The sequence below is a fragment of the Sus scrofa genome, chromosome 2 (genome assembly GCF_054392235.1).
Source record: "Sus scrofa isolate SSC_HxYL_T2T_F1_AM1 chromosome 2, Sscrofa_HxYL_maternal_Yorkshire_Landrace_v2.0, whole genome shotgun sequence".
Lineage (NCBI taxonomy): Eukaryota > Metazoa > Chordata > Mammalia > Artiodactyla > Suidae > Sus > Sus scrofa.
Window position 1 is genome coordinate 114,954,835 of NC_139384.1, and position 18,460 is coordinate 114,973,294.

The following is an 18,460-nucleotide window of genomic DNA, read 5'->3' on the forward strand; positions in this document are numbered from 1 at the left end:
CTTAGAATAATGCTGCAGTCTCCATCTCCCAGTACCAGAGAACAGAATTTCACAAGCTCTTGGGAATTGTGCGGTTAGATGGACTATACTCAGGGTGATTTTTCAACGGTCTCTGAAATGGCATCTCCATTTTTTCTCTCTTCTCTCTGAGGTAAAAAGAACCACAATTTCTATTTTTTTCCCAAAACACATTGTGTTTACTTCCAAAATGTATATCCATAGTCAAATAATTTTCTCACAATGTGTAAGAGCTTGGTTCCCATTACTTAATTACTTACTCCCATAGATAAGAGTTAGTTGAATATTCTGATAATTATAAATAGAGTCAAGGGCAAAAAAGTCAAGAGATGGTATAGCACCCCTGTGAAGAGTACGAAAGTTGAAAAGTCGAGTTTTCTATCCTGACTTTAAAATGCATTAGCTATGTAACCATGGATAGTTTATTTAACCCTTCTATGCCTCTCTTCCTCATCTGTGATAGATGGAAGAGCAGTAGTACTCACATAAAATCACTGTGGTAATTAATTGTGTTACATGTATAAAGCACTTTGAAGGTTCCTATCACATAGTATCACTATAAAAGATCTTGGTTCTCTTGATATTTCAATTAACCTATGCAGACTTTGAACACATTCATGTATGATTTCCATAAACTTTTATTTTCTATAGCTATTAGATCTTTTTGGAAAAGAAAAAGAAGATTACATGGATATAAGAGGTGTCATATCAGAAATCACTATAAGAGCATGTACATTGCTGGATGGGAGGTTCTATAATTGCATTCATTTCCATATTCTTATTCTGTATTACATGGGACCTAATAAATCTGTTGATGAATTTGTATTTTCATGATATTTTTGAGGTAGACATTAGGTTCATGAGTTCATTGTAGAAGATTCATGATGAAATTTCTTTATAAAGTTTTATAATCTACAGCGTTTTAGTTAGACATTTAACTTGATCGTTTGGACTGGTCACCTTGTAGCAACTTGCATAACTTGTAGTTAACACTGATTTGCCATATTTCCTAAAAGTAGCAGAAAGAGGAATTGGCCACAAAATAGAGCTTGAGGAAAGGATTTATTTAATGAAACAATAGAGAAATAGTTATGAACAGAAACTGGGGGGAAATAAAGGGCACAGAATAAGCTAAGCTTACACCATGAGAATACTTCATTAGCTTTTCATCTTTGATTTATACCATGTATTTGTAAAGTCCTCTATAAATTCAAAGTGTAACATAAATGAAAGATTTATTTATTTGATTTTTTACTTGTAGTATTTTCATGATCCATGTCCCCAGTCTGGCTATATCTGTACAAATGGAATTATTAAGACAGGTTTCCAGGTTTTAGCTGCATTGGCTGAATATTTTCTTTCCCAAGGATGAGAATAGCAGCACTATGAGGTTCAATCTAATAGCATTCAGTACACTGAGCCCATTCTTGATCATAATCAAGCATTCAGGCTTGTGACAAAGGTTGGCAAAGACCAATCAGCTGGAACAGATAGCATTGTGTACAGTTGGATCATGGCATGGTATCTAAGGACACATCAACCAGAACTGATTATGTCAAAACAAAATTCTCTAAGTGAGAGCTATGGAGTCAGCACTTCCTAAAACATAAACGGCTTAAAATGTGCCTGTGTAAGGACTCTAAGGCTTCCCTTAAATGCTGAAGGGTGGCATTGAAATGTCTGGTGGCTTCGTTAGACTCTGTGTGTTGAACACATGAATAACTCCATCTCTTTTGTCAGATCTAGGCATATTTCTTCTTAATATTTTCTTAATACCACATTTCTTTTGAGATGCTTCAACAAGTTTGTTAACAAGCCTGTGCTCTGCTGTCACAAAACTACTGAGGAATTTCATAGGTCAGTTATTATGTTCATGTTAAGTATAAGGGAAGTAAGGCATTTAAGGAATATGAGGGTGAGGTAGGGGGAAGCAACTCATTTATGCAGTGGAAAATTTCTTATATAGTATGACTCTAATCTCCTCTTTATGTTCTGTCATAATCACATACTCTCTGTCACCAGCATCTTTAAGTGTGCACACAGAAATATCATGCCATGTTGTTTATATTAGTTACATAATTTTGTGATTAATCCAAAGCATTTCTCTACTTCAGTCTTTTTGGGAGGAGGACAATAAAACTACAGAAAAATCTTGCATTCAAGAAAGTATCTCTTGTGTCTCTATCAAAATTAAAGAATTCTCAGAATATTTTGAAACAAGGCATGCTTTTCATATCATAAAGAGAATTTCCATTTTACTACTGCTTCTTATGTCAGTGCACAATAATATCCACATAGAGGGTGCTTCATTTCCAGTAGAGTACCATGGGTTGCAAGTGGGGAATGAACAGTATTTTAAATAATTAGTTTAATTTTGTATGTGTATTACAGTGGTAAATTCTATGAAATTATGCATTTTTAATGTAAAAGCGTTCTACAGTTGAATGTATATTGAAATAATATATTTAAAATAGATCATTCTTCTTACCTATTTACTTTGCTGTACACCTAAAACTAACACGACTTTGTAAGTCAACTATGCTCCAATAAAGTTTATTTTTAAAAAAGTACAAGCAAAAGCAAAAAGAATTCAGTATCACCAAAGCAGCTTTACAACTACTAAAGAAACTTCTCTAGGTGGAAAAGAAAAGGCCACAACTAGAAACAAGAAAATTACAAATGGGAAAGCTCAATGGTAAAGGTAAATATAAAATAAACGCAGGAAATCACTCATTAACAAACACGATATCAAAACTAGCAAGTGTGAGAGGAGGAGAGTATAAGTGCAAAATATTGAAAATGAAAATGCATTTGAAATTAAGGTAACAGTGACCAAAAACAATTTTGTTATACATAGATCGCTATATCAAAATTCAGTGGGAATTGCAACCAAAAAACTATAATAAACACATTCATGGAAACGAAACATGTACATGAAAAACCAAAGATCAACTTCAGACCTAAGGACACCTCAGACTGAAAGTGAGGAGATGGAAGAAGGTATTACATTCAAAGAGAAATCAAAAAAAAAAAAAAGAAAAAAGCTGGAGTAGCAATACTCATATCAGAAAAAATAGACTTTAAAATAAAGGTCACAAAAGGCAGAAAAGGGGACTACATAATGATCAAAACATTAATCCAAGAGGAAGATAAAACAGTTGTAAATTTATTTTCACCCAACATAGGAGCACCACAATATGTAAGGCAAATGCTAACAGCCAAAAAAGGAGAAATTGACAGTAACAAAATAATAGTGAGGGATATGAACACCTGTTAATTATAAGTTCAAAAACAAATATGTGGAGTCTAAACAATATGATATTAAACAACCAGTGGATCACTGAGGAAAATCAAGGAGGAAATAAAAAAATACGTGGAGACAAGTTGAAAACATAGTAGTCCAAAACCTATGGGATGCAGCAAAAGCAGTTATGAGAGGGAAGTTTATAGCAATACAATCTTATACCAGGAAATAATAAAAATCTCAAATAAACAAACTTTGTTACAGCTAAGACAGCTAGAGAAAGAAGAACTAATCCCAAAGTTAGCAGAGGAAAAGAAATTTACAGAGCAGAAATAAATGAAATAGACATGAAAAAATAATAGAAAAGATCAATGAAAATAACAGCTGATTCTTTGAAAAGATGAACAAAATTGATAAACCTTTAGCCAGGCTCCTTAAGAAAAAAAAAAAAAGGAGAAGGCTCCAATCAATAAAATGAAAAAGGAGAAATTAAAAATGAGACCACAGAAATACAAAAGATCATAAAAGACTACTATATGCAAATATATACCAATAAAATTGAAATGGACAGATTCTTATAACGAATACCATCTTATAAAGATACAACCTTCCAAAATGAAACCAGGAAGAAATAGAAGATATAAATAGACGAATCATAAATACTGAAATTGAAACTTTGATTTTAAAATTTCCAACAAACCAAAGTTCAGTACCAGATGGCTTCATATGCAAATTCTATCAAACATTCAGAGAAGAATTAACACCTATCTTCTTAAACTCTTCCAAAAAACTGCAGAGGAAAGAATACTGCTAAGCTCATTTTATGCAGTCACCACCACCCTGATACCAAAACAAGACAAAGATGCCACAAAAAAGACAATTAAAGGCCAATAACACTGCTGAACATAGATACAAAAATCCTCAATGAGATATTAGCAAAATGAATCCAATAACATAGTCAAAGGATCATACACCATGTTCAAGTTGTATTTATCCAGAGGATGCAAGGATTCTTTGCTATCCACAAATCAACAAATGTGATACACCACACCACATCAACAAAATAAAAAATAAAAACTACGTGATCATCTCAATAGTTGCTGAAAAAGCTTTTGACAAAATTACACATTTATGATAAAAACTCTCCAGAAAGTGGGCATATAGGGAACATACCTCAATACAGTAGAAGTCATATGTTAAAAACCCACAACTAACATCATTCTCAATGGTGAAAAGGTGAAAGAATTTTCTCTAAGATCAGGAACAAGACAAGGATGTCCACTCTTAACCACTATTATTCAACAAAGCTTTGGAAATCCTAGCCATAACAATCAGAGAAGAAAAACAAATAAAAGGAATCCAAATTGAAAAAGAAGTAACACTTGCTATTTATAAATGATAGGATCTTATACTTAGAAAATCCTAAAGATACTACCAGAAAACTGGTAGAACTCATCAATGAATTCAGTAATATTGCAGGATACAAAATTAAAACAGATAAATTCACTGCATTTTTATAGGCTAAAAACAAAAGATCAGAAAGAAAATTAGGGTAACATGGTAACAATTCTATTTACCATTGCATCAAAAAGGGTAAAATACTGAGGAATAAACCTACCAAAAGTGGCTAAAGACCTGTACTCTGAAAACTATAAGACACTGATGAAAGAAATTAAAGATGACAAACAGATGGAAAGATATACTCTGCTCTTGGATTGGAAAAATCAATATTGTAAAAAATGACTGTACTGATCAAGGCAGTCTAGAGATTTAACATAATCCCTATTAAGTTACCAATGGCATTTTTCACAGGACTCAACAAAAATAATTGATACAAGGGGTAACTCTAGAAAAAGATAAAAAAATTCAAAATTTGTGTTGAAACACAAAAGACCTCAAATTATCAAAGCAATCCTGAGAAAGAAAAACTGAACTGGATGAATCAGGCTCCCTGACTTCAGACTATACCACAAAGCAACAGTCTTTAAAACAGCATAGTACTGGCATAAAATTAGACATATAGACCAGTGGAACAGGATAGAATGCCCAGAAGTAAACCCACACACCCATAGTCAACTAATCTACTACAAAGGAGGAAAGAATATATAATGGAGAAAGGACAATCTCTTCTCAGTAAGTGGTGCTGGGAAAACTGGACAGCTTCATGTAAGAGAATGAAATTATGACACTCTCTAGCACCATACATAAAAATAAATTCAAAATAGATTAGGGATTTAAACATAATTTAAAAATAATTCCTGGAGGAAAACTTAGGCAGAATACCCTTTGATATAATCGCAACAATATCTTGTTTGAACTTCCACCTAGAGCAATGAAAATAAAAACAAAAATAAAACAATCAGACATAATTAAACGTAAAAACTTCTGCACAGCAAAGGGAGCCATAAATACAATGGAAAAACAATGCACACAATGAGAGAAACTCTTCGTAAGTAAAGTGATTCACAAGGGATTAATCTCCAAAATATACAAACATCTCTAGAGAAATTTTGAAACATTTAAACCAAATGAAAATGAATATATAACTTATCAAATTTTATGGGATGCAACCAAAGCAGTAATCAGAAGGAGCTCAATGGTGTTGAATGTGTATATTAGAAAGGAAGAAGGATATAAAGTCAATAGTGTTAAGATTCTACTTAGAGAGCAAATTAAATACAAAATAAGCAGAAGAAAAGAAATTATAAAAATTAAAGCAGGGAGTTTCCATTGTGGCTCAGCAGGTTACGAACCTGACTAGTATCCATGAGGATGTGGGTTCGATCCCTGGCCTCACTCAGTGGGCTAAGGATCTGTTATGGCCATGAGCTATGTTATAGGTTGCAGATGTGGCTTGAATCCTTGGTTGCTGTGGTTGTGGTGTAGGCCTGCAGCTGCAGCACTGATTCAACCCCTAGCCTGGGATCTTGCATATGCCATAAGTGTGGCCCCAAAAAAGCAAAGAAAGAAAGAAAGAGCAGAAATCAAAGACATTGAAAACTGGAAATCAATAGAGAAAATTTAAAAACAAAAGCTCATTTTTTTGGAAAGATCAGTAAAATCTATAAGCCTCTAACAGGATAAGAAAAAAAAAAGAGGACACAAATTTTTAATATCAGAAAGGGGGAACATCATTACAGATTCTATGGACATTAAAATGATAATAAATACCATGAGCAAGTCTATGCCCACAAATATGATAACCTAGATGAAACCGACCAGTTACTTGAAAGACACAGGTATAAACGTACAATCTGAATAGGGCTGTATCTATTAAAGAAATTGAATTAATAATAAATAACCTTCCAAGAAGAAAGCACCAAATGGACTCACTGGTAAATTCTAATACCATTTAAGGAAAAAATTATTCCAGTTTTCCACAATCTCTGAGAAGATACAAATTGAGGGAGTACTTCATAAAACATTTTTTTTTTTGTCTTTTGTCTTTTTAGGACCCCACCTGTGGCATATGGAGGTTCCCAGGCTAGGAATTGAATCAGAGCTATAGCTGCCAGCCTATGCCACAGCCACAGCAATATGGGATCCGAGCCGAGTCTGTGACCTACATCACACCTCATGGCAACACGGGATCTTTAACCCCCACTTAGCAAGGCCAGGGATTGAACCCATGTCCTCATGGTTGCTAGTTGGATTCGTTAACCACTGAGCCATGACGGGAACTCCCATAACACATTTTATTGATGCTAGCAGTACCCAAATACCAAAACCAAATAAAGATATTATAAGAAAACTATATCTCAATATGTCTCATGAACATAGATACAAAATTTCCCAACAAAGTATAAGAAAATTAAATCCAGCAATGCACAGAAATAATTATATACAACAGGCAAGATATACAAGGCCACTTCCCCATCCAAAAATCAGTTATTGTAATCTTTCAAATCAACAGGCTAAAAAAGAAAAATCACATCATATCAATAAATGCAGGAAAAAAACATTTAACAAAATACATCACCCATTTATGATTCAAAACAAAACAACACTTGGTAAACAGAATAGAGGGGAACTTACAGCTAGTACTGTGGTGAGAAATATGAAGCTTTCTCAATAAGATCACTACTCCTTTTCAACATAGCACTGCAAGCTGCACAGTGCTATGGGAAGGAAGAAATAAAACTCTCTTTGTTCATAGATGATATGATTTTCTATGTAGAAAATCCCCCCCAAAAAAAATTTGGCCAAAACACTCCTGAAACTAATAGGAGTGATTATAGGATATATAATCCTACCTTACAGGATACAAGTTTAATTTATAAAGTCAATTATTTTCCTACCTGTTAGAAATAAGTAGAATTTGAATTTTAAAACCAATACTATTGACATGAGCAGTCCAAAAATGAAATATTTAGGTATATGTCTAACAAAAGTATGTACAAGATCTATATGAAGAAAACTACCAAAATCTGATGAAAGATAACAAAGAAGAGCTAAATAAATAGATATTCCATGTTCATGGATAGGAAGACTTGATATTGTCATGATGTCAGTTCTTAACTTGATCTATAGTTTCAATACTATCCCATTCAAAGTCCATAGTTTCAATACAATCCCGTTCAAAATCCCAGCAAGTTATTCACAGACCAACTGATTGTAAAATTTATAAGAAGAGGCCAGAGAACCAGAATATATCCAACTCAATACTGGAGGAAAAGAATGAATTTTTAAGTCTGAAACTTCAGATGACAGGACTTAATATAAAGCTACAGTAATCAAGAAAGTGCGGTAAGAACTGACAGTTTGTTGTATCTCTATTGTCATTTGTCTCTGGGTATTTTTTGATTCTCATATTGATTTCTTCAGTAATGCATTGGTTGCTTAGTAGCATATTGTTTAGCTTTTAGTAGTTGGTGTTTTTTTTTGCTGTATTTCTCTTACAGTTGATTTCTAGTCTCATAGTATTTTGGTCTTAATGTGATATCCAAAGTGTTCAGGATACAGTTTTTAAAACATTTACTTGTCCCTCCAGTTTTGGGCAACAATTTGATCTTTTTATTATGTCTATAATTTTGCCTTTGCCAGAATGTCATATAGTTGCAATTATATAGTATGTAGTCTTTTCAGATTAATCTCTTTCACTTACTAATGTGTATTTAAGTTTTATTCATGCCTTTTTTTTTTAAGTATTACTCTTGTGGCATATGAAAGTTCCCAGTCTAGGGGTTGAATCGGAACTGCAACTGCCTCACAACAATGTGGGATCTGAGCCACATCTGTGACTTACACCATAGCTCATAGCTCAAGGCAACGCTGGATCCTTAACCCACTGACCGAGACCAAGGATCAAACTCACATCCTCCTGGATACTAATTGGGTTCCTAAGCTGCTGAGCCACAATGGGTACTCCTATTCATGTCTTATTATGGCTTGATTGTTTTTTTTTTAAATGCCAAATAATATTGTTATATGGATGTACCACATCTTATTTATTCATTCTCCTGCTAAAGAATATCTTGTTTCCAAGTTTAGTCAGTTGTGAACAAAGTCTCTATAAACATCCCCAGGCAGATATTTTGTGGACATCATTTTTTATTCATTTGGGTAAATACCAAGGAGTGAAATTGCTAGATTGTATAGTTAGAGTGTGTTTATTAGTTTTGTAAGAAACTTAAACTGTATTCTAAAGTATCTGGGCCACTTTGTATTCCTACCAGCAATGAATGAGAATACTTGTCATACCAGATGCTGAGTAGAAAAAGGTAAGGCCGTAATTCCATTTATGTAATATTCTTTAAATGGCAAATTATAGAAATGGAGGACAGTTTAATGATTGGCAGGGATCATAAATGGGAGTAGAAGTATATTGTAGGAAGGAAGTGGATGAGGCTACTAAAGAGCAACATCAAGGACCCTCATGGTAATGAATGAGGATCTCTATCTCACATGTACCACCTTCTCAACCTCACGTGTACCATCTTCTCAATATACAGGTTGTTCTATTTTACTTTGGTTTTGAAAAAGTTTCTTTTGAGTGAAACAGGTTAAAAAATATATGAGATTTGTCTGCATTATTTTTTACAGCTGTGTGTGAACCCATAATTATCTAAAAATAAAATCTTAATTTAAAAAGTTTATCAGCTACTCCTCCCTCAGAAACCTAACAGATAACTTTAGTTTTTTTGCATAAGTTCTTTCATTTCCATGAAGAAATTTGCACTTATATAAAAATGTCATGTGTCCAGGGCTTGACATTTCACAAAGCTACTTCACAAGTGTTACTTCATTTAATTTTTCTAACAACAACATTAGTTTTCATGTCCATTTAATAGAGGATGACAATGAGAGAGAAAATGTGTAACTTGCCCAGGGAGAGCCAGCTAGGAAGTAACAGAGGAGGGACTCATTTTCTCCTGTGCACATATGTCTTGCTTCTCTCACAAAGGCTTTCTTTCTCTGTCCAGATACCTAATCCCTATTCTAAGAGTTAGCTTCTGTGTCTAGATTTATTGCATATAGATTTTTACCCTTTCTATGTGGCCAGCTGCTGCTTCTTAGAATTATCCTTACTGCCTACATTTACCATCTGGAACTTCTCAGCTTCAGCCTTCCAGTGGCTCTCCCCTGGGTCCATGAGCCTCTCCAGTTCTTCAGTGGGCCTCAGCCCTGAGTCCTTGTCAGGACAAATGCTTTGTGTTCACAGAAGGCCTCTCCCCGGTCAACAAAACTCTCTCACACACACCTGGCTCAAATTTTCTTTTCCATCAGGACATGACAAAAATAAAGTACACATTTCTCCAAATGCATTATTTGCTTCGGCTTGTGGAATATAAAGAATTAGTGGCCCAAGGTATTAAAGTGATTCTAAGCAGTAGCGATTCAACATCTGTAGTCATACCCACATATGGAACTTGAATTTCCATTTGTTGTGCCAGGCTTCTAAGGAATGTTGAAAGTGTTTAAACATTTGTGAATAATAATAGGAAGAAATGTAATTGGCCTGAAGAGAGGACTCTTTTACCAGTATTCTAAAACTCTTACATTCAGTAGTGTAGATAATATATCTAATATTCCTCAGAGAACTCCAAATCCTAAAAAGGGTACCTTCAGAATTAGATGACATTTGAATAAGTCTAACCTTTCTTTAATATATTCTGCATATATATACACGTAATCATTATTACATAATCAATTAATGACATTAATGAATCAAAGGATGTTGAATCTGTCATTTCTTCATCATACTTCATCATCCTGCATGGAAGCTTAGCTTAATATCTTTCTTCATACTGATGTCGAATACAAAATCCAAGTGAACTCAATCTCTCCCAGATTTCTATTTTATTCATTTGCTAACTTATTCAAATTTAACCTGTGCTTATATACAGCAACACCCATACCAGTAGATAGGGGAGCTCCTTCAGTTTAAAAGAAAAAAATTTTGCCTCATTTTCCTGCATCTAATAATAAGCTACAAACTATAGAAACATCTTAGTGACACAAAAGATTGGAATTGGGCCAAAGGATTTGCAAAGTCGTGTCTTGCCATTTCTCCTGCTAATATATTGCCTTATTGCATATGGTCCCATCATTAAATGCTCAGTTTGTCCTGTTATTTCCTCACCTCTACAACTCAACCCTTATCCTCTACTGTTTCCTTTCCGCATAGTCTCATCTTTGCATCTCCTTATTCGTCTCTCCTTACCTACTTTTTTTTCCTCCATCCCGCTATTGTAATCAAACCCAAGTTTGGCACTTGCTGCTCATAAGCCAATAATTCAAGAAGCAAGTGTCAGTAGAAAGGAAAGATGCTTTAATCAGAAAGCCAGCAATCTAAGGAGATGGTGAACTGGATTCCAGAAACCAACTCTAAAGATTCTGCTCAGCCATGACAGTTTTTAAAGGGAAAAATGGGAGGGAAGAATCTCAATGAATCATTGAGGCAGGAGGTTGGGTTCTGTATCATTCCCCATTGCGTACAGACTATCTGACTCTTTCTTCAGATGTTGTCTTGCCTGTGTGATCTGCCTGCATGCTCTGCCTGCAGGATGCTAAGGAAGGCTTTTGGGGATAGAGAACTAGTCATTTTTTAACTGCTTAATTCTTCATTCTTCTTTTCATCTAAGTAAAAAATCGACAGGTTAGATAAGGCTTGATGTGCATTCAAGAGAGCATAGGTCAGGGGTTAGTTTTGATTACTAAAAGTTATTTTTGATTGCTTAACATTTCTAAAATTAAGTTCTTTTAAGGTTAGAGAGGAACAGAAATGGGCAAATGGGAAAGGGGCAAAAGAGCTGCTTTCACTTTCACCTTCTCTCCCTTCCTCTCCTGACTCATCCGTACTCCACGACATCACTTTTCCCATATTCATCACTTAACCATTCCATCTCTACCCTTTACCTTCATCTCACTTTTCTGTTCCCTGAAGTGTGGTTCTCAGTGTATAGCTTCTTAATAAATATATTTGTACTCAATAATTTAGTATTTTCACATTGCATAGAGGGATATCTCTCCAGTCTTAAGCACCCCTGATGTGGAGAAAGAACCAGGATGACCCCACTCAGGAGATGAACATTTCCTTAGTTAGAAAAGCAAGCCTTGTAGATAAGAGCTCTTTGTAGAAACTAGACATTAACCACAACTTCAGTTTTTCTATAAATACTAGTAATTCATCACTTAAAAAATTATGTCCTGGAGTTGTCCCTGTGGTGCAGTAGGTTAAGTATCTGAATGCAGCAACTTGGGTCACTGCAGAGATATGGGTTCAATCCCTGGCCCTGCACAATGGCTTAAAGGATCCAGCATTGCTGCAGCTGTGGTATAGGTCACAGATGCGGCTCATATTCATTCCTTGGCCCAGGCAATTTCATATGCCGTTGGTGCATCCATAAATACATATAAATAAATATATAAATGTTATATATATAATATATATATATATATATATGTATGTCCTTATTCAGCTTTGAAGCAACAGATTCTTTGTAATAGAATTGCTATGGGCTGTATAAATTGTTTTTTACTGATTAGGCCCTAACTGGTAATTTTTGCCTTGCTACAAAAGAATTTATTAAACAGTAAGCAGATTTTTCTCAGCAAAAATAATGTTCTCTTTCCTTGATTAAAAAAATAATTTTTGTCATTTTCTTTACTGGTTTAGATGGGAAGTTTACAAATGTGAGATTAGCAATTTCAATGCAATATGATGAAGGTTTAGCTGTGTTATTAGCACTGACTCATTGCAGATGAGAAAAATATAAGGAGTTCCCATTGTGGCTCAGTGGTAATCCTACTAGTGTCCATGAGGACATGAGATTCTTGGCCTCACTCAGTGGGTTAATGATCCAGCATTGGCATGTGCTGTGGTGTAGGTCGTGGTCAGAGATGCAGCTCGGATCTTGCGTTGCTGTGGCTATGGTGTAGGCTGGCAGCTGTAGCTCCAATTTGACCTCTAGCCTGGAAACTTCTATATGCTTCACCTGCACCCCTAAAATATGTATTATGTAAAGTGTTAACCATACCAAAATTACCTCTTTTTTCATTTTAAACAATGTTCTAGTATTAAAACAGAAAAAGACACTTGGTAGGTGATGGCCAATTAAAACTTTTTAACCAAAGAGAAAGCATGAAATGTAAAGTAAGAAGCCTAAGTTGTAGTGTTCTTAAGGTAACATTATAATTTTTTTATTTTAAAGGATACACAAGGAATATGGGGAAAGCCACATTGTATGACTTAATAGAGTAGGTCATAGACAAATGGGACAACTTAAGCATAGAGGAAATCTCTATGCATAGAGAAATCTCTGTGAAGAAGAGAGTAAAATAAAAATAAATTATGTAAGGGATAACTCTCCAAAAAGATGAAATAATTAGCTTATTACTTCACTGAGTTCTAAAGAAATATGTGCTATGTCATATCCTGATCAGTTTGAAATAGCAGTTTAATTTGCTCACACATTGTTTTACTGCATTTGACTGGGGCAGCTTCCTGAAATTTTATTGTTCTCATTGTTTTTATTTTTGTGCACCAGTGGTCTCATTCAGTCTATCAGAGATGATTTTAAAAGTAAAATTCACCAATGCTATTGGGAAATTTAATTCCATTTTTTAGTTATTTTTTAAGTGTTTTAATTTAATTTAATTTTTTTTTTTTTGGTCTTTTTCAGGGCTGCTCCCACAGCACATGGAGGTTCCCAGGCTAGGGGTCTAATGGGAGCTATAGCCATTGGCCTATACCACAGCCACAGAAACACAGGATCCGAGCTGCGTCTGCAACCTACACCACAGCTCATGGCAACGCCAGATCCCCAACCCACTGAGCAAGGCCAGGGATCGAACTCGCAACCTCATGGTTCCTAGTCAGACTTGTTAACCACTGAGCCATGACGGGAACTCCTAATTCTTCTTATTATTATTTTTTAATAGTTATTTCCCCAATACAAATTTTTTTCGACTGTACAGCATGGTGAGCCAGTTACACATACATGTACACATTCTATTTTTGCACATTATCATGCTCCATCATAAGTGATGGCATCATAGTTCCCCATGCTACACAGCAGGATCTCATTGCTAATCCATTCCAAAAGGTAATAGTTTGTATCTGTTAACCCCAAGCTCCCAGTCTACCCTACTCCCTCCCCTCACCCTTGGAAACCACAGGTCTATTCTTCAAGTCCATGATTTTCTTTTCTATGGAAAAGTTCCTTTGTGCAGTATGTTAGATTCCAGATATAAGTGATATCATATGGTATTTCTCTTTCTCTTTCTGACTTACTTCACTCAGGATGAGAGTCTCTAGTTCCATCCAAGTTGCTGCAAATGGCATCTCGTTCTGTTTTTGGTTGAGGAGTATTCCATTGTGTATATATACCGCATCTTCCTAATCCAATCATCTGTCTATGGACATTTGGGATGTTTCCATGTCTTGGCTATTGTGAACAGTGCTGCAATGAACATGTGGGTGCAGGTGTCTTTTTTAAGGAGAGTTTTGTCCAGATATATACTCAAGAGTGGGATTGCTGGGTCATATGGTACTTATATGTATAGATTTCTAAGTTATCTCCATAGTGGTTGTACCAGTTTACATTCCCACCAACAGTGCAGGAGGGTTCCCTTTTTTCCACACCTCCTCCAGCACTTGTTATTTGTGGAATTATTAACCATGGCCAATCTGACTGGTGTGAGGTGGTATCTCATGTAGTTTTTATTTGCATTTCTCTAAAAGTCAAGGATGTTGAGCATTTTTTCATGTGCTTGTTGGCCATCTGTGTGTCTTCCTTGGAGAAATGTCTATTCAGGTCTTTCGCCCATTTTTCCATTGGGTTGTTGGCTTTTTTCCTGCTGAGTTGTATAAGTTGTTTGTATATTTTAGAGGTGAAGTCCTCATCAGTTGCATCATTTGAAACTATGTTCTTCCATTCTGTAAGTTGTCTTTTTGTTTTCTTTTTGGTTTCTTTTGCTGTGCAAAAGCTTGTCATTTGATTAGGTCCCATTGGTTTATTTTTCCTCTTGTTTCTGTTTCTTTGGGGGACTGACCTGAGAAAATACTCATAAGGTTGATGTCAGAGAATGTTTTGCCTATATTCTCTTCTAGGAGTTTGATGGTGTCTTGTCTTATATTTAAGTCATTCAGCCATTTTGAGTTTATTTTGGTGCATGGTGTGAGGGTGTGTTCTAGTTTCATTAATCTGCATACAGCTATCCAGGTTTCCCAGCAATAAATGCCAAGAAGACTGTCTTTTTCCCATTTTATATTCTTGCCTCCTTTGTCAAAGATTAATTGACCATAGGTGTCAGAGTTTATTTCTGGGGTTCTCTATTCTATTCCATTTGTCTGTATGTGTGTTTTGCTACTAGTACTACACTGTCTTAATGATGGTGGCTTTGTAATATTACATGAAGTCTGGGAGAGTTATGCCTCCTGCTTGGTTTTTGTTCCTTGGAATTGCTTTGACAATTGTGGGTCTTTTGTGGTTCCATATAAATTTTTGGATTGTTTTTTCTAGTTCTGTGAAAAATGTCATGGATAATTTGATAAGGATTGTATCGACTCTGTAGATTGCATTGGGTAGTATGGCCATTTTTACAATATTAATTTTTCCAACCCAGGAACATGGAATATCTTTCCATTTCTTTGAATCTTCTTTCATTTCCTTTATTAATGTTTTATAGTTCTCAGCATATAAGTCCTTTACCTCCTTGTTCAGGTGTATTCCCAGGTATTTGATTATTCGTGGTGCAATTATAAAAGGTATTGTAGTTTTGTATTCCATTTCTAGTATTTCACTGTTAGTATACAGAAATGTGACTGATTTCTGAATGTTAATCTTATATCCTGCTACTTTGCTGAATTTTTTGATCAGTTTGAGTAGTTTTTGGGTTGAGTCCTTAGGGTTTTCTATATATATAGTATCCTGTCATCTGCCTACAGTGACAGTTTTACCTCTTCCCTTCCTATTTGGATGCCTTTTATTTCTTTTGTTTGCCTGATTTCTGTGGCTAGGACTTCCAGTACTATGTTGAATAACAGTGATGAGTGTGGGTATCCTTGTCTTGTTCCAGATTTTAGTAGAAGGCTTTCAGCTTTTCTCCATTGAGTATTTTATTTGCTGTGGTTTTGTCATAAATGGCTTTGATTATATTAAAGAATGTTCCCTCTATACCTACTTTGGTGAGAGTTTTTATCATAAATGGATGTTGGACTTTGTCAAATGCTTTTTCTTCATCTATTGAGATGATCATGTGGTTTTTGACTTTTCGTTAGTGTGGTGTATGACATTGATTGATTTGCATATGTTGAACCACGCTTGTGCACCTGGGATGAATCCCACCTGGTTGTGTTGTATAATCTTTTTTATATGTTGTTGAATTCGGTTGGCTAAAATTTTGTTGAGAATTTTTGTGTCTATATTCATCAAAGATATTGGCCTATAGTTTTCTTTTTTGGTGGTGTCTTTGTCTGGTTTTGGAATTAGGGCGATGGTGGCATCATAGAATGTCTTTGTGAGTGTTCCTTCTTCTTCAACCTTTTGAAAAAGTTTAAGTAGGATGGGTATAATTTCCTCTTTGTATGTTTTGTAGAATTCGCCTGTGAAGCCATCTGGTCCTGGACTTTGATTTGTAGGGAGTGTTTTTATGACATATTCAATTTCATTTCTAGTGATAGGTCTGTTCCGTTGATCTATTTCTTCTTCTTCTTCTTCTTTTTTTTTTTTTTTTTTTTGTCTTTTTGCCTTTTCTAGGGCCGCTTCCTGTGGCATATGGAGGATTCCAGGCTAGGGGTCTAATTGGAGCTGCGGTTTCCAGCCTACACCAGAGCCACAGCAACACAGGATCTGAGCTGCATCTGCAACCTACACCAAAGCTCACGGCAGTGCCAGATCCCTAACCCACTGAGCAAGGCCAGGGATGGAACCTGCAACAGGGATGGAACCTGCAACCTCATGGTTCCTAGTTGGATTCGTTAACCACTGCGCCACGACGGGAACTCCAATCTTTTTCTTCTTGATTCAGTTTTGGTAGGGTGTAAGTCTCTAGAAAGTTGTCCATTTCTTCCAGGTTGTCAAATTTGTTGGCATGCAGTTGTTCATAGTATTCTCTCATGGTTTTTTGTATTTCGGTAGTATCCATTGTGACTTCTCCGTTTTCATTTCTGATTTTGTTTATTTGGGTTTTTTCTCTCCTCTTCTTGGTGAGTCTAGCCAGAGGTTTGTCAATTTTGTTTACCTTTTCAAAGAGCCAGGTCTTGGTTTTATTGATTTCTTCAATTGTTTTTTAATCTTTATTTTATCGATTTCCTCTTTGATCTTTATGATTTCCTTCCTTCAGCTGACCTTAGGTGTTGTTTGTTCTTCTTTTTCTAATCCCTTTAGGTGTTGGGTTAAGTTGTCAATTTGAGATTTTTCTTCTTTTTTGAGGAAGGCCTGTATTGCATTGGATTTCCTTCTGAGCACTGCTTTTGCAGTATGCCATAGATTTTGAGTGGATGTGTTTTCATTGACATTTGTGTCGAGGTATTTTTTAATTTCCTTCTTGATTTCCTCATTGACCCATTGCTTTTTAGTAGTACGTTGTTTAGTCTCCATGTAGTCAATGTTTTTCTCATTTCTTTTCCTGTGGTTCATTTCTACTTTCAGGCCATTGTGGTCAGGGAAGATACTTGAAATAATTTCTATATTCTTAAATTTGTTGAGGTTAGCTTTGTGTCCCAGTATGTGATCATTTCTTGAGAATGTTCCATGTGTGCTTGAGAAGAATGTATATTCTGATTTCTTTGGATGTAATGTCCTGAAGATGTCAAATGAAGTCTAACTTTTCTATTGTGTCCTTTAGGATCTCTGTTGCCTTACTGATTTGCTCTCTAGAGGATCTGTCCATTGTTGGGAGTAGGGTGTTAAAGTCTCCTACTATGATTGTATTCCCATCAATTTCTCCTTTTATGTCTGTTGGTATTCGTTGTAGGTATCTGGATGCTGCTATATTAGGGTCATATATATTGACAGTTGTAATATCCTCTTTTTGAATGGATCCTTTAACCATTAAATAGTGTCCTTCTTTGTCTTTCTTTATGGCTTTTGTTTTAAAGCCTATTTTGTCTGATATGAATATTGCAACTCCTGCTTTCCTGTCTTGTCCCTTGGCATGAAGGGAAATTTAATTTCAAATTTCAGTAGTTTAATTTCTAGGGTCCTCTCAGGTGCCAACGAAGAAAACAATCACCCCTCATACTTTCTCCCCATTGATAAATAAATTACAAGCACGTATTTTTCTTTTAAATTGCCAGAAAGTCCTCTATGAATTTTAGCAAAATTTTTGCCGACTGCAGTGCTTGAAATGTTTTTAACTATGGCATGATTTTCTTAGATCAGTACTCCTCACCTTGGCTTAACATTGGAATACCTCAATAACTTTAAGGTAAATCTACCTACTTGGGCACCACTTCAACAGATTATGATGCTACCACTTTTATGAATGCTCTGGACTTTGAAATTTATATCAAACTCCCTATGTTATTTTTATTTGAAACTGTGTTTTAGAAACACTTCTATCTATGAACTTTAAAACTTTGAACCTAAGAACAAGAAGAGGAATTCAGTACCACTTTTTTTTTAACCAATTGCTCCTATTATTAACATCTTGTAGATCCATAGTTTACATTAGGATCCACTCCTTGGCTTGTTCATCCTATAGTTCTGACAAATGTATTGTGGCATGTATCCACCATTACAGTATCATTCA

General features: G+C 35.3%; 1 protein-coding gene across 3 annotated transcripts in view; it reads left to right on the plus strand.

The window, feature by feature from the left end:
- Window positions 1-18,460, plus strand: part of LOC106509506 (uncharacterized) — a 1,068,352-nt gene that overhangs the window by 562,808 nt on the left and 487,084 nt on the right. The window contains exon 6 of one of the 3 annotated variants that reach the window (XR_014838414.1): window positions 6-151. The exons of the other annotated variants lie outside the window; for them this stretch is intronic. The gene's annotated coding sequence lies outside the window, so the exon portion shown is untranslated. Of the gene's footprint in view, window positions 1-5; window positions 152-18,460 lie in introns of those variants that run through there. 3 annotated transcript variants of the gene reach the window in all.